The sequence below is a fragment of the Eretmochelys imbricata genome, chromosome 1, assembly GCF_965152235.1.
Source record: "Eretmochelys imbricata isolate rEreImb1 chromosome 1, rEreImb1.hap1, whole genome shotgun sequence".
Lineage (NCBI taxonomy): Eukaryota > Metazoa > Chordata > Testudines > Cheloniidae > Eretmochelys > Eretmochelys imbricata.
The window spans coordinates 224046236-224059135 of NC_135572.1; the positions used below are offsets into that span (position 1 = coordinate 224046236).

The 12900-nt window shown below is 46.2% G+C and overlaps 1 pseudogene; it reads left to right on the top strand.

The window, feature by feature from the left end:
* Positions 1-8452: 8452 nt before the first annotated feature.
* LOC144269875 (antigen WC1.1-like) overlaps positions 8453-12900 on the top strand; it is a 51099-nt pseudogene continuing 46651 nt past the window's right edge.

The following is a 12900-nucleotide window of genomic DNA, read 5'->3' on the forward strand; positions in this document are numbered from 1 at the left end:
CTTATTTTGTTTTTTTGTCTGTGCACCAGATGGGATAATCTGAAGCCTCTTGTTTCTGGTGGAGGTGTAATTCTATGTACTCTGAAAAGAGTTGGTCAGATTTTTCATTAAAACGCCAGATTTCATAGATTTTAGACACCACATACCCCTTCACTATGGCCGTGTTCAATTGCACCATGCACCAAGTGCCCAGGATGGCCCTCTCCTCATCAGTATGGGTGCATGTCTCCCGCTGCTTGGTTTCTGCACAGGTTTGGCATAGCGGGAACATAAGCTTGCCACCCACTCTGATGGGTAACAATAGGAAAAAGAGGCCTTGCTGGGGATACACTTTAACTTTTTCAATTCCAAAATTTGCAAGGGGTCCAAATTTGTCAAACTATATCGGGGTGTCCGATAGGGTATTCTTTGGTTTTGTTTACGAAAGGGTACAGGCTGGTAAAATCGTAATAGTGGATTTCTTCCCCAGGGTTAGGTTTGTAATACAGGCCGATAGTGTTTGTTCTCCCCACAAAAAGAGCATCCCTAGGCAAGGGAGGCTGGGGCAACTGGGCTTGGTTTAAAGACCTGCAAGCTCCCTGTCTTTCTTTCATCACCTCTCACTTGTGCTCCCAGAGAGTCCTCACTACAAAACCAAGTCTTTTCAGATAGTCAGTCTTGAGCTGTGTCTTGTAGTAAAAAAACCCAAAAGTTGTCCCCATCATAGGGTTCTGTGCTTTTGCACAATAACAGGTGACACAGCTGTGGAAAAAACACCCATTAAACTCAAAGGCCGTGTGTACCCCATCAACATTGGTGTAACCGTCTAAAAAGTAGGGGGCCTGCCTGTAAAGTTCCCCACCCTGTAAAGCATGCCGTTTCTGTATATTTTCTTTGTGAGAGATATACAACAGCCACTGAATAGATAGGGTCGAATATATCTTTTTATGCCTGTGGTAGTTGGCTGGAGGGAGAAGAGCTACCGTGTTAGGCTCCAAAAACATAAACCTGTATATAGCCATGCAGACGGATGCCAGCATTATGTACGGGAAAGGATCTATACAGTTCTATCTCGGTGAATTTACTAGGGTCTCTCTCTACTATATCTCCCAGCTCCGTCATTTTCATAATCTCTTTTCTGCATAGGATACAGGCCGCTGTCTCAAAATTCCGACCTCCTGCTCACAGTGACCTGCAGAAAGAGCTTGCATTTTAAACGCCTCATATCTGTGGTCCCGATACCAGTCGAGAAAATCTGCTTTCTCCCTTGGCATCATGCTTTCTACACAATAGTGCTCCACACCAGGCATAGGCCTCACATAATTTTGATTTTCTAAAATGTTAAAAAGTGGAAAATACCCTTTGCACCATTCAAACCCCTTCGCATGCGAGACCTTGCTAAGCTTCATGGGCAAGAAGTTGAAAGAGTCTATAAAACCAATGCCCAGGGCCTTAACTTCCACACACACTAGTTTACTACCCTGAGTGATCGATTCTATGCACATTGTTTCCTTCAGTAAATAACAACAGAGTACACATTGTAACCTTTGGAACTGTGCGCTAGGAACGTGTAGTCCCGGAACTCTTTGCCAATAAAGGTCTTCACAAAGATAGAAAGACACTCACAGCCCTTAAATTCCCAGGATTTTTCCGGATTTAGGGACATAGCAAAAATGCAACTGGACACGTGCAACCCCATCTCCTGCGTGCATTCAAAATTGTAAAAAATATACTTCTCTGAGGATTCGGGCTTTTCTAAGGTGATCCATAAAACACAGGTGTCTGTCTACATCACCAGTGATCAAACCCTGACACTCCTTACAGCACCTCCCTTTACACCTGTGCCGCTTGTCCACGTAAGACTGACACTTATCACATGTTTCAAATTATACCCGACAGGTCACGCACAGTTCGAGTCTAGGCTGAGGCACACGAACAAAGTCCACAACTGCAGAGTTCCCACAGATACTAAGTTTATTACGCTCGAGCGTGGTGCCCCCCTGCTAATCAGGAGGGGACCCCGAATGCAGGTTATACAGAGATTATATACTTTTTAGCAAAGCGTGTTGCCCTCATGCATCAGAAACCTTAGCCAATAGACAAACCCTTCCCTTATCTACCACCTATCCCTGCTAAGTGCATCCCCCATGCTAAACCATTACTTCAACTACACAACATGGTCCTAAAGCAATGCACCATTAGCCTTTCTTATCCGGATGGGAGGCTCACATAAAGGCCAGGAGGCAGGGAGTTAGGAACAGACAAAGAACAGAAACCAGGAGTCGAGACAGGCTGGAAACAAGGGGCGGGGGTTCACAGGAATGCAGTATCTAAGGAACACTCCTCCTGGTGCATGATGTGTTTGCTTTTAGACAATGGTGGGCCCCAAACCAAAATGGAGTCACATATGCTAACTTTTCCTTAACACACACAAAGTTTTAAACAGGCATTCGGCTTGTTTTTTCGATGCACAGTCGACGAGTCTGTCTAAACAATCCTTGGACCAACAATACAGTCTACAGCTAGGACACCTCAGCGGCTTGCCCACGCTGTCCGAGCATGTTACGCTCAAGCAGAGGCGGCAACGATACCTGCAAGAGTGGTTGTGACTGTACTCCGTGTGGCAAAACTCACAATTTTTCGCACCCAACAACTTTTTCACATCCAGGACCCCATAGTAATGCTCATTGTACAACAGGATCAAAAGTCTTGGGGTATACCGGGCCCCCCGGTTTAAAAAAGCCCCATCCCCCTTTCACCACATAAAGCACCACTTGTATGTTGACTCCTAAATGCTGTTCGAACGTTGCTACGTCACTGAGAAGAACCTTTTTTTGATCTGACCACCACAGTTTCTCATGCAAGTTTCTCGCCCCTGCTAACAATTCCGCGTCCGTAGGTTTACGGTCGGACGTGACGGCCAAGAGCCCAACTGCAAAACACAGGTTGGTACCGGTGTAAGTCAGGTCTACTAAACATTGTCTCTTTTTATGGACGATTTGAGTACTGAGGATAGAATTTAAAACTCTACGACTGCCCACACCCCTGTTTTTACAACTGTCACAACAAGACGCAACGTCCCATCAACATGCAACTCTCTATTGCTCTGTAGCAGCTTTGAGGTCTGATTGAAGAAATCCTCAGCAGACAGCTCATCCCTAGTTCTGACCGAAAACAAAGGGTTAGTTAAATTACGGCTCTCTAAACGTAACTGAACATAATCATCCAGGCCTACCCTACCATTAATGTCATCGAGAACTAACTGTATCCCCCTGTGTATGGCTTCAACAACCTGCAGAGCAGAATTTATTCGCTCAAGATTGACAGAACAAAATTCTTCACAATACACCGACCCCTCCCAAATCTAGGTCATTCACGTTGCCAACGTCTCACTCTCCATATACACCTCTGCATTTTCAGGGTTACTTGGGGGTTCCTCTATGGGACCATCAATGGCATCTTCTACATCACATGCTATTTGACAGTCAGATTCCCAGAGGCCTCCATAAGGGTCATCAGGAGGAGACGGGGACCCATCTAGAGAGCCTTCTGGGGAATTTTCTAAATCAGACTCTGTGTGAGAGTCACCACCACCCCGCAGGTCAGATTCCGCCTCCCCATTTCCAGACAAGCCAGTCTGAGAGCCTCCAGTAGGGGGCATCTCTTTGTTTTGTTTTTTTCCTCATTACCTCTTTAGCCTTTTTAAAATTTTTACAGTGACCCTTGCCTGGAACGTTTCGACAGCCATCTGTTTATCCCCCAAGCGCTGCCCCCCGTTTTGTTTACACCTTAGCTGATGTGTACCCTTGAGAGTGCCCCTTTTATCCAAGCCCCTTTCCACGAATAGTCAGGCCTGCTCAGAGCCACCCTTTGGAAAAATTGAAGTATTTTTTCAAAAAGTCACCCACAAGAGCTTTTGGATTTTTGATGTAGTTTCCAGCCCTCCCTTCTTTTAGAACCCCCGAGGATACAGCGTCCACCAATTTTCTGAATGAAGCATCAGACTTTTCCCAAATACTAGAAAATGGAGGAGCTGTGATGATCTTATGGTGTTGGGAGAACGGTTTGTCAGTCCTTGTTTTTTTATTCACAACCCCTAGAGCATGTGCTCCATGTTTGTGAATGTGGGCGCTTTTGCTCACAGTTTTCTCAGGGCTTGGTGCGGTGGTGGCCACTGAGGAACTGGAGTTGTGTTTGCGTGGTTGGTTTTTACCCAAGTCTTTTGTTTTGTCCTTGGGTTTGACGTATATGAGGTTTGGACTGCCCTGATGCTTCATCTGCACTCTTGTGCTGTTTTGTGTGGGTGTTGTTAAAGGTCTCTAAGCAGATGCCTGGTTCTTTGGTGGTTCTGCTGGAGGTGTCCCTCTAGCTCTGACTACAGCATTGTCAGGAGAGCTGCACATGCCTGATTAGGGGGGAAAAACATTTTACAAAACTTAACTTTACCATCTTTCTCACCCACGCCTATGTATTTACTTAAAATACACAACCTCATAAAACAACCAAACCAATAAGCAAACTACATTTACTGGGCTTCATCCATCCATCCATCAGTCACTGATGCTGGTGAATTTTCCTTTTCAGCTGTCTCTTTGCTTTTTCTTTTGAGCTTGTTTACCCTCTGGTCTAAGGATCTCTCATGTTTTGACCGTCCTGTGGAGCAGACAACATGATTATTACAAAACACATGAAACTGTCTTGTAAAATTAAAAAATAAAATACTCATTAGGGTGTTTTTCTATTTAAAAAGTCATAGCTTTAAAACAAAATAATCCATTTCAGGCTGTACAACAAACACAGGTTTTGAGTTTATTTCTACCACTTTAAAATACATCTCATTTTGGAGAATAAAAACCAAACTGCTTTAAAAAACAATTTTTAAAATCCATTTTAAAACACATTTTGCACAGAAACTCCTGTTAGTTTGAAACACACCAAACCAATACTTTGCAGCCATATACTTTTTTTTTAAAAAACCACCTACGTTTTGCACAAACTCAGACACACACACACACAACCCAGCAGTTTAAAACACCAAACCAAATACATTTTTAAACACCCACACTTATCTCTAGCTTAGGCCCCTGAATCACTAACAATTTAAATATTAAAGTTAACTCTTTTAAGAAGACAAACAACCCCATTTTTAAAAAATCTCTTTTTTTTTTTGCAGAATAAAAACCTAACTGCTTTTAAAAACCAACTTTTAAAAACCATTTTGCACAGAAAAACACTCTGTTAGCTTGAAACACACCATACCATCAGCTTGCAGCCATAAAACTCTGGCAGTTTAAAACCAACAGTTTGCAACAATATACTTTTCAATAAACCCACATGCATTTAAAAGCCAATTGCAGAAAATTACCTTCTACCACAGGATGAAGGGTTGCTAGCACATGGTTGTTCTGTTTTCTCCCATGTGTGTTTGGGCCTTTGGGTTAAAGAACAAGCAAACATTTTAGTTACTATTATTCCTGAAATGCATCAAACCCCTATACAGTCTGTGTAATCATAGAATATCAGGGTTGGAAGGGACCTCAGGAGATCATCTAGTCCAACCCGCTGCTCAAAGCAGGACCAATCCCCAATTTTTGCCCCAGATCCCAAATGACCCCCTCAAGGTTTGAACTCACAACCCTGGGTTTAGCAGGCTAATGCTCAAACCACTGAGCTATCCCTCCCCGACCCCCCTAATACCTGAAGGTTTTTAATTTAACAGTATTAAGCACAACTTTCGTTAAAAATGGTTTTTGGCTTTTACCACCTTGGCCTGGTGGTGAAATCAGCTTAAAGTTACTAGTTCTATGCTAAACAGATCACACTGCAATTAAGATGGGTACCATTATTTAGTAAGGACAGCATGGCCAAAGAGTGACATTATATATGTAGCCCTTCTGCCCAGCTGATATGGCAGCAACAAGGGCCAGGTACAGTATCTAGGGGTTCTGTTTCAATAACATGATACAAAACCAGCTTGAGCCGCCCCCCGGGACCTGGGACAATTACACACCACCCACCCAGTGCACCTCTATGAGGCAATACTTCCCCTCTCGCAAGCACAGAGTCTAAATGTAGCAAAAGCCTTTAAATAAAGGAGGGAAACAATGCGGCATTATGTTGGGGAAACACCACAAACAGGATTCATAACACAAATCATGAGCAAAAGTACCCCCAAGTACATTTGGCAGCATCCTTTTTCCCCTCAGGGTCTTAAGTCCAGCAACCCAAGTCACCCCACCCACACAGTTTCTGACCTTAGTCAGTGCAGCCTCCAGAGTTCAGAAGTTCATCTGCAGAGTTTACCTCCCAGTCTGGGCAGAAGTGGAGGGAGGTATGAGGAGCATCTTACATGTTCCGCTGCTCGGGTCGATGGCCGAGTACCACACCTCTCCATAGAGTCCTGATGCAGTCTTCACCGCCAGCTGCACCTCTCTGCTGTTATCCACTCTGCATGCCTCTCTGACAGCCATCCTGCTGTCTACTCCACTCTGCGTGCCTCTCCACCAACCATCCTGCTGTCCACTCCACTCTGCCAGCCACCCTGCTATACACTCCACACACCTCTCTGCCAGCCATCCTACTGTCCACTCTGCATGCCTCTCTGCCAGCTGCCCTGCTATCCGCTAGCCACTCTCCAAATTGCCTTCAGGCCACCCCCCTTAACACAGTTCTCAGCAAGTTTAGCTAGTAGTAGAAGAGCCTCAATGCCAAGGCACCACTAACCCAAAGTACATCTAAAACTTAAACCTAGATATCAGTGGTTGCAGCTGTACAGAATGTAACAAGACTCCTAATAGAATCAAAATTAACTCTATTATTATACAGCAGAAGAAGAAGGAAAAAAGACCACAATAGTGTTTAAGAACCTCAAAAACACAACACCCCCCAATATCTACCTATACACAACATCTCTCAAGTCATTGGGTATTGGAACCCATGTCCCTTGCCCAGAGAGTACTACTTAGTGGAGGGCGACTCCCTCCATCATAAAATGCCAAGTACAGTTCTACTGTCTCTGATTCACATAACCAGAATAACAACCCTCTATTAGTTCTGCCCCAATAACAAAGAGATCGGGGATCCCACAGCAGCCAAAGTGACCATTTGGGCTGGCAGTCCATCGTGCTAGGCGGGGTGGGTGTGCCCATGCAAACGAGATCAGCCCCTGAAGTCCTTTTCCACAGCTCACCACCAGATGTCAGGGTACAGCTCATTCTGACTCTGCTTACATATAATATATATTTTCAGAGTTAAAAACAGGGAACATACCTCCTCTTTCAGTCCAGCAGCAATTCAATTCAAGATAGTTTCTGTTGAAAGAGGACAGTCTCCAAAAAAATTAAGGTTTTTATACCATCCTAACTCTTTGTTTCAAACAGACTTCAAAAGTCTGTAGTTAGCAGGTTGATTTGATCACCACAACTCTGAATTAATAGATACTTAAGGACTTTATTCCCCCCCCCCAGCCCCTAACATTGCTTTTTGTGATCTGGTGTGGGGGAATTAAGTTCTCTGCACAACTGCGCTGCTTTTGGCTAATTTTTTTTCTTTTAGTTAAAATAGATTTTTTGTTTCAATGAAAAAAACAGTAAATCACCATATACAACAATTCTTAATATTACTGTACCCCATTCCCAAGTTGGGGCCCCTTGCAGATATCAGTGAATATCTTAGGGCTTGTTTGTTTTTTAAACATATTTCTTTCATGCTTAAAGTTTGGGGGTTCTTTTTGAAATAAAATGGGTGTATCACAACCATAGTAAGCACCCTACAAATACCCAGAGCTTTTAAATGTTTGATTGTCTTTATAGCACATGATTGTTCTAAAGGATGGTGGAGGTTTGTGAGCCCTTGAAACATTTCAGTTTTGGGTTAGACCCTTGTTTATTTTTGTGACTATATTATTTTAATGATTTTGAGTTGCTAGAAAGAGTGACCCATAGCGTTCAACTAACTCCTGGGGATATATTTAAACTGTCGAATAGCATCTACAAATTTCTGAGGTTTTATTTCATTTCATATTAATCAGAGCTCACCATCCTCACCCACCCACCTCCCTTACTGTGTGTATACACCCGTCAAATTTAATTACTGATAACTAATATGATTAACCCTGATGGCAACAAGGGTGGGTAATCTCAGTCACCCTGGCTATTCCGTGGGGGGTTGTTTAAAACCATTCAGTTCAATACGGTGGGTCAGCTCTATTATACTCAAACACATGTCTGAACCATCCCTGTTTTTTTAAAATTGGAAATATTACCCAAAATTGAGCCAGCTAGTAAGCTTAGGGAGGACTAATGACCCACCAGAGTTTAGCAGAAAGCAGCACGTTTATTATACTAATAGCTAAGCTCAAAAGAAGGGATGGGGGGTGGGGTGTCACACTCACACTCGCACACTCATGCTCCCAGGACAGGCACGGCACTGGAGATGTCAGGATCCTTCAAGGTAAGTGTCCCACAGCGCAGCGATGGACGGTGCGATGAAGGTAAGTCTTCCCGAGGCACGATGCAACACAACACGGCGAACCACTGGCCAGGCTGTCTAGGTGAAGGGATTTCACGGGAGGTCCAAGCTTGTGAGTGCACTCCTGAGCACATGGGCTCTTCCCATTTTAAGGACCTGCTCCTCATGGCTTGCGACTAGAGATGACTTGGCTGCGTCTGGTTGGTCACACTCCACCCAAGCCAGGGTCCATGCAGTGTCTTTTTTTTTTTTTTTTGAAACAGAAAAGAATTTTATTGTGTAACACTTGCAAAATTACCAAAGAAAAGAAAACAAAACAAACTATGCAACAAAACAACACAAACAGAAGGTATAACACAGCAGCTTTCAGGAGGGAGAAGTGTTCAGGCTAGCCTGGGCCCAGAGCTGCAGGGCTTTTTTTTTTTTTTTTTTTGAAACAGAAAGAAAGTTTATTGGTAACACTTACAGAATTACCAAAGGAAACAAAACAGCTATGCAACAAAACAACGCAAACAGAAGGTATAACACAGCAGCTTTCAGGAGGGAGAAGTGTTCAGGCTAGCTTGGGCCCAGAGCCGGGGGGCTTCCTCGACACTCGTGGTCTTCCACCCCCTCGAGTTACCTAGTGCCGCGCCCAGTGTCACCGATCCTCCCTCTCCTGTGAGTGCCCGGTAAGATGGGCATGGCTGCGGGGTGGGCGGTTTAGGGGTGGGGGGGTAGACACCCATGTATTATAGGACCCCTCCTAGATAACAGTAATGATGGTATCCACAGCGGCAACGGCTGGGGCTGGCATCTCCCGCTCTTCCCCTCAATCAAAGGGTCAGACGGAGGGAACCGGACGGGGTCACCGAGCAGAGAACCCCGGACAGCGCCCACCGCTCCTCGCAGGCATCAAGAGAGCTGGTGGACGCCGCCCAGAGGAACTCCGCCCGGATACGTGAATGTACTGAGGATTGGAAAAAGGCCCTACAATCGCAGGACGCTTCATGGGCCAACCTCCTCTCTCTGGTTTTATAAATGGCTGTTTTAGCCAAGGCTAGGAGGAGGTTAACCAGGAGATCTCGCGATTTTGTGGGGCCACGAATGGGGAGTGTATAGATAAAAAGGTGAGGGGAGAAATGAAGCCAAAAGTGCAATAGAATATTTGTGAGGAGCCAGAAAAGGGGTTGCAACCTGGCACATTCTAGATATACGTGCGCCAGGGTTTCCCTCACATTACAAAAAGGACAAGTATCCGGGATGGGGGTAAACCGTGTCAGAAACACGCCCGTGCTCACGGCTCCGTGGAGGAGCCGCCAACTGATGTCCCCGACGGGCCTCGGGACCAAGGTGGAATACAGGCTGGCCCACCGAGGTTGCTCACCCTCCAAAGGTGGCAGGAGGTCCCGCCACTTTGTATCGGGGTGGGACACCAGGGTGTGGGCGTGAAGGGTGTGAAGCGTGAGTGTGTATAAATATTTCTGCGGTGCTATTTGAAAACTGACCGGCTGCAGTTCATGCAGCCGGCTTGCAGTGAAAGGGTGAGGGGTTTGTTGGGATCGGCAGGGTAGGGGCCCAATGGAAAGGTCCGGCGGGCCTGGGGTAGAGGAGGGGTGGGGTGCGCCCTCGCGCAAGGCTCGGTTGACATAAGCCCGAGCAGCAGGGGTCAAGGAGGCCTTCACCTCCTGAAGTACGTGCCGGGGGGTACGAGAGCTGGAGAGCCCCATGCGCTAAGCGAGCGTCAGGGGATCCAGCCAGTCTCTCCGGTCGTAGTCCAGGAGGTCTCCGACCCTCGTGACTTCCTCCAGGACCAACCTCTGGCGCACCGAGCGGGACTCCGCCACCTGCACACGGAGTTGGGGATTGTGTAGCAGGGGCTCCGTGAGGAGATCTGCTCCCATAGTGGCCGCCACGGACCTGGTTGTTAGAAACAGTTTCCAGGTCCGGAAGAGGTCCTGGTAGAAGACTGGCAGCCCGGAGAGGTCTCGCAGAAAACCTCTCGGGCAAAGATAAAAGAGCTGCTGGTCGTATCGGAGCCCTTGGAAGCGGCGCAGGAAGGCGTGCGCCATGCAGTGTCCATGCTTTGGGTGTGGGAGCGCTGCCTAATTAGAGTCCCAGGCACCTTGTCTACCTGGGAGCTCTTCTGATCTTCCCGCTGTTCCAGCAGCCCATTAATCCCACAAGCATTCCAGGAGGGACGGGGAGGGGGAAAGCCACTTCACAGGTATTCAAAGAGAGAGGAGACAAAGGGGCCGGGGGGAGTGTAACAGATCTTTTGAGCATACAGGTTATACATAGCATAGTCATACAAAGCATACAGATCACTGCTGTGCCTACAACAGTAAACACATTTTTAGGGTCCCCCTCCCACACACAAGATTCTACAACATACATTTCAGCTTTTTGCTGTAAATGGGTCTCTTTTACACAAAGACTCTAGAGCTAAGTTCTCACAAACTATTTTTTTTTTATTTAAAAGACATACAGCTCCTTGAAAACAAACCAAGATGCTCCATTAAAACTATTAGCTCTCTCAAGGGCCACAGGGACATTCTAACAGAAACACAGATAGCCACAAAGCCCTTTTCAATAGATTTTTTTTAAATTTACAGCTACCAAGTTTTATATGGCATGTTTGTCCCCTCACCATTCTCTAACTTAATCCTTTTAGATTTCTTAAGCAGGGTTCTGTAACTTTTTGTGCGGACCAGATGATTAATATAATGCTATATATATAACACATCTTCCGGTTTGGTCATTTTCTTTAAAACACTTCAGGGTCTCCACTGAATTGCACAGCATTTATCAAGGTCACCCCTTGCACTAAATATTCTTGAGTTCAGCACAGACATTGCATAGCATCACCTATGGCAATAACAGTGTTTAAGAAGCTTTCCAAACACAGCTCAGCACACAAGCCCCAGAGCTTGCAGTTGATATCCATTGAAGTCCAGGCTACACAGTCCTGGTGCCGCTGGCCTGGCACGTCTATGACACAGCTCTCACAATCTTCAAAAATCTTTCCCTAAGACAGTGATTAAGGACAGCATAAACTACAATGCGTACAAGAAAAGTATGTCTTTTTTAGGCTCACGACATGGCACTGGCTCAGTTAGTTCCATGCCAAGCCTCCTCTTAAACTCCTCATAGCCGTCGTCCTCAGAGTCCTCTTCAACAATTTGTACTGGTGTTGAGCAAAAACAAGGTGGGCCTGGTTCATCTTCATTGTTTGGTGCAACACTGTCAAGGGCCTCCAGGGCCTCTAGAAAGGCATCATCCAGCTGTCGAGAGACTTTCGGAAAAGAAACAAGTTTAAGTTCCCCACTGCTTGTTTTTAGATTTACACAACACCAGTTTCTAACCCCATTACACACATACACACACACAAATCCTCTAATGTTACTTCTAAATTGTTCGTTTACCTGAGCGACGTCTTTTCTGTTCACCTTGTCTGCCGGTGACTCCCCCGAGCTACGTTCGCCTTCCTCCTCCAGGGGGGTGGACAACGAGAGGCCAGCACACTTATCGGGGTGTCTCATGAGCAGCTGGGTTTCAGGGTCAGGTTCCGGCATATCCATCAATGGCTGGGCCAAAGGGCTCCCCTTGGCTGCTCCCTCCTCCTCCTCGGAACTCTCGCTGATGTAGTGCTTTCTTTGCGGATGCTCGAAGGCCCTCGGTGCTAAAACAAAGTCCAAAGTTTTCATGGGGGTGGTGAAGGAGTCCATGTTTCCTCTCAGCATTTCCACGATTTCTACAACACGCATTCTTAGTAAGAGATGGCCGTTTCTGCCCAGTGCTGGAACTTATAGAGTGGTGGTGCTGCACTCTGATTGACAGAGGGTGGTGGGAGGAGTTCTTAGAGAGGTCACATGGCCCTCTGCTGGGCAGTTCATTCTGCCACTATTTTGATCAAATCTGTTCCTGTCGTGGTCCTCTGTGACCAAAATCCATCCCAATTGGTAGAGGGTGGTGAGGGGAGTTCTTAGAGGGGTCACACAAACCACTTCCGGATGGGTCACCCTGCCCCAGAACTCCCCCGATAGGTCAAATATCCTCTCAGGGGCAGCTGAAACCCATCCTGATTGGTAGAGGGTGGTGGGAGGAGTTGTCAGAGGGGATCACACAACCCACTTCTGGATGGGTCAACCCTACATGGAACTCCCCCTGACTGGTCAAATCACATCTTGGGGAAGTCCTACCAGGTCAAAACCCACCCTGATTGGTAGAGGGCAGTGGGAGGAGTTCTTAAGGGGGTCACATGACAGACCTGGCTTCTGGTCATGTGTCCAGATTGAGCCAGAAAGTAATACCCCATAGGCAGGACCTTTGGTGACAGATGGGCGGGACTTAAGGGTAAACTGGTGGGGTTAACGTTTGATTGATGGTAGGCCCCTTATACTACTTTGGTGCCATTTCCTTTTTGTCATTACTGTTTGTTTAAGTAGTGGGAGGGCAGAGTGAGGGGGAATG